Source organism: Macrobrachium nipponense, chromosome 40, assembly GCF_015104395.2.
Source record: "Macrobrachium nipponense isolate FS-2020 chromosome 40, ASM1510439v2, whole genome shotgun sequence".
In the NCBI taxonomy this organism is placed as follows: domain Eukaryota; kingdom Metazoa; phylum Arthropoda; class Malacostraca; order Decapoda; family Palaemonidae; genus Macrobrachium; species Macrobrachium nipponense.
The window spans coordinates 5771500-5776499 of NC_061101.1; positions in this window are offsets into that span (position 1 = coordinate 5771500).

A 5000-nucleotide genomic window follows, 5' to 3' on the forward strand; every position below is an offset into this window, starting at 1 on the left:
TTCAGCGCTTCCTATCTGTTAGCCAATGCATTTTATCATAAAATGTTTCTTAACGGGTGATTTTTCCATAACTTGAATGATAAACTTACTATCAACATAATTTGAGGATAGCTAGAGTTTCATTTTCGATGATGAAATGACAGGAACATTTTACTTTTTTATTTTTATTTTATACCGAATCAGGAAAGCGTGCTTTCGAAGAAGAAAGAGAAAATGGTTTGAGAGAGAGAGAGAGAGAGAGAGAGAGAGAGAGAGAGAGAGAGAGAGAGAGAGAGTCTTTCTCTTATGGGCAGTGAAATGTTTATTCATTAAACAATAAAAAAATAACCCCTTGATATATCTATATATATATATATATATATATATATATATATATATATATATATATATATATATATATATATATATACATATATATATATATATATATATTATATATATATATATATATATATATATATATATATATATATATATATATATATATATATATATATATATATATATATATCTTTATAGTTTCGCATGCAGGCCAGAGGATTTGTTGAAATTGCGCGCAAAGGTTTAACTTCCATGAGTAAAATTGTTTTACGGATTCATTTTTATTGGAAAAAACTAGTATTATTTTACACAGATATGAGATTTTACTTATTTACAAAGCCAGGAAGAGACTATTTCAAAGCTATATTATTGATACAACGCTTTTTAATATCTGTGCATTGGAAAAAATATATTTCGTCTATTAAGGACGAGGCTTCGTTTCGTACCTCTGAGCATCGTTATCAGTTGTTGTCATATGTACCTAAATACATACAGGAAACGCTAGTAAATCATTCATGCGTTTGGCAAAGGGTTTTCTTGATCAAACAATGGGAAGAAAGTGGGAAATTAAAGCGGAGAGAAACAGAAACCAGGGAAGCAGTTAGAACCTCATGAGAAGTTAATGAATTGCTTTCAATTCCCAAACAATTTTAGACCGACAATGCAAACGAAGTTGTATGGGGGAAGTGAAAATCGAATCTAAACCACTAAAACGAAGGACATCTAAAAATGGAATATATTTGTAAATACTATGTATTATCGCATCTGTATTTAGAATAGGTGTATCATTTTGTTTCCTTGAAAACTAAATGTGTATATCTGCTCGCTGGCGGGAGCTGAATATCAGCAAGACACGACGATGCAACATTCAGGAGACAGGTTGACTGACATTTTCAAATATTCATTCGCGTGAAGCAAACAGCCTTCTTGCCCTAATGGTGCTTTCCTTGGGGATCTCTAATTCATTAGCAATGCCCCGTCATGGATAACACTACTTTCAATGAGCCATAAGAATTAAATGCAATAAAAACGTTGAATAAGAATGCAGTCTTGGGAATACAAACTGCCCTCATTTTGGGTAAATGTTCATCGAAAAACGTTGCACAAAAAGAAAAAAAGAAAAAGAAAATCTAGCTAAGAAAAAAACCATTAGGGCTTATACTGATTATGTGTGTGTGTGTGTGTCTGAATTTCAACACACACATCGAATATATACCTAGAAGAATGCAGTAAAATAATTCTTGACATAGAATAAGGACAAAACACCTTAGTTTTTGTGGTGACAATGAGAGATTATACAATTATGTTACCAACCAACGCAACGTCAATATAATTATAATAATGTATTACTGTCTGATAATTTTCCTAACATGAGCAGACTTTTGACAGATATGTAGACGGAAAACAACCGTAGGACTGTCATTGCATATAGTTACTGATATAAACAGAAAATCCATCTCTTCAAGAAAAATCACAGGTCACTGAAAACAGGGCGAATTAGTGAGACTGGAACCTGCTATTGACATTTAATTACCATTAGCATTTGAGGAGACGACAGTAATCATCAGCAACACCGAATTTCGAAAATGAACCGAATATTACGAGAAAATACAGTGTAATTATACTGAACGATGTGGGGAAATTGAGCAAATATTACAATGTTTCTCCCATATTATTATTATTATAATTGATGATTGTAGGTCCACAATAATATCGCATGTGAAGTATATAAAGTGTTTAATGATAAGAGCTTTCGAACCCTGCACCAGGTTCATCCTCAGCAAAGTGAAACATTATGAATTTAAAAAATCTTTCGAAGTAAACTTCTGATAGGACAATTATTCCACTATGACGAACGCAAATGAAGGAAGCGCTCAACAGCCCAACTAGGTGATTCCGTTGTTGTTCGAATTCCTGCTGGTTATTCTGCTGGAACGTCTTGTGGGCTGTGATGATGCTGCACAAGACGTTCCAGCAGAATAACCAGCAGGAATTCGAACAACAACGGAATCACCTAGTTGGGCTTGTTGAGCGCTTCCTTCATTTGTCGTTCGTCATAGTGGGAATAATTGTCCTATTCAGAAGTTTACTTCGAGAGATTTTTAAATTCATAATGTTCACTTTGCTGAGGATGAACCTGGTGCAGGGTTCGAAAGCTCTTATCATTAAACACTTTATATACTTCACATGCGATATTATTGTGACCTACAATCATTGTTATCATTTTCGACACTGAAAATGTGCCCATTATTATTATTATTATTATTATAGTGTGTTCCTGGTTGCATCCTGCCCTTCCTTAGGAGTTCCATCACTTTCTTACTATGTTCTCCGTTTCTAGGATCACACTCTTCTTCATGAGTCCTGGAGCTACTTCAGCCTCTAGTTTTTCTAGATTCCTTTTCAGGGATCTTGGGATTGTGCCTAGTGCTCCTATGATTATGGGTACGATTTCCACTGGCATATCCCATATCCTTCTTATTTCTATTTTCAGATCTTGATACTTATCCATTTTTTCTCTCTCTTTCTCTTCAACTCTGGTGTCCCATGGTATTGCAACATCAATGAGTGATACTTTCTTCTTGATTTTGTCAATCAGCGTCACGTCTGGTCTATTTGCACGTATCACCCTATCTGTTCTGATACCATAGTCCCAGAGGATCTTTGCCTGATCGTTTTCTATCACTTATTACTGCAAGGTAGCTGATGTTTCTTGCACAGGCTCCAGTGGAGGGCTTTTGCCACTGAATCATGCCTCTTTTTGTATTGGTTCTGTGCAAGTGCCGGACATTCGCTTGCTATGTGGTTTATGGTCTCATTTTTCGTATTGCACTTCCTACATATGGGAGAGATGTTATTTCCGTCTATCGTTCTTTGAACATATCTGGTTCTTAGGGCCTGATCTTGTGCCGCTGTTATCATTCCTCAGTTTCCTTCTTTAGATCTCCCCTCTGTAGCCATTGCCATGTGTCAATCGCTGGCTAGTTCTTTAGTCTGTCTCATGTATTGTCCGTGCATTGGTTTGTTGTGCCAGTCCTCTGTTCTGTTTGTCATTCTCCTGTCTCTGTATATTTCTGGGTCTTCGTCTATTTTTATTAGTCCTTCTTCCTATGCACTCTTTAGCCACTCGTCTGCACTGGTTTTCAGATATTGCCCCAGTGCTCTGTTCTTGATGTTGACGCAGTCCTCTATGCTTAGTAGTCCTCTCCCTCCTTCCTTTCGTATTATGTATAGTCTGTCCGTATTTGCTCTTGGGTGTAGTGCTTTATGTATTGTCATATGTTTCCTGGTTTTCTGATCTATGCTGCGGAGTTCTGCCTTCGTCCATTCCACTATTCCTGCGCTGTATCTGATTACTGGCACTGCCCATGTTTATGGCTTTTATCATATTTCCGCCGTTGGAGTTTTGACTTGAGTATCGATTGAGTCTCTGCAAATATTCTTTCCTGATCGTATCCTTCATCTCTGGTGTTTATATACCCTCCTTCCATTATTCCCAGGTATATGTATCCAGTCTCATCTATGTGTTTTGATGTTGCTCCCATCTGGTAGCTTTATCCCTTCAGTTCGTGTTACTTTGCCCTTTTGTATGTTGACTAAGGCGCATTTTTTCTATTCCAAACTCCATCCTGATGTCCCCAGATACAATCCATACAGTCTGGATTATTAGGATATCTATATCCTTGATGCTCTTACCATACAACTTGATGTCGTCCATGAACATCAGATGGTTATTCTGTTGCCTCTTTTCTTGAGTTGGTACCCGGCATCCATCTTCTGTAGTACTTTGTCATGGGAATCATGGCTACTACCAAAGAGTATTATTATTATTATTATTATTATTATTATTATTATTATTATTATATTATTATTATATTATTATTTTATTATTATTCTAATGTATACTTTTTGAATCTCCCCATGAATAAATATTCAACAAAAAAAGCACTAGTCATGAAAATTTTAAAAAGAAAGTCATTTTGTGTCTACAAGTCACTTGAGAGTAACAAACAGCTTTTATAGAATTGCAAAATATATACATATATGACAAAATATGTAGGAAAAATGGTCTCTAGTAAAAATAAATGATGTGGCCGTCTTCTGCATTCCCATTTCCAGTTTAAAGTAACAAGTTTTTCCCAAATAAGTCGTTTTGTGACTAACAGAAGCCAAGTTACTTCGTTTTGAATTTTCCTGACCAGTATTCGTCATTGAATGTTTCTTTTTTATGAATAGATTCAACTGTATACATGATAACAATAGATTTCGATGATAATATTAAAAATAATATGGAAGAAACATCGTGATAACGACTTACTTCTCCCACAAATACCCAATATTTTCTCGTAATGTCGGTGTCATTTTCCAAAATCGGTGTTGCTAATGATTACCGTCGACCCCCTCGAATGCAAATGGTAATTCTATGTCGCTGGCAGCAGGCGTTCGTGTCCCTGATACTAATTCGCCCTGTTTTCAGTGACGTGTGATTCGTCTTAAAGGGAATGACAACGCCAGTGCGCTCTAGAAGACGTGACTGAAATATTGAAGCACTACAACGTGAATTGAATATTGAATATAGAATTGAGGCCAAAGGCCGAGCGCTGTGACCTATGAGGTTATTCAAAGTTGAAAGGGAAATGGACGCAAAAAAAGGTATAAAAAAAGGGTTTTAAAGGTGT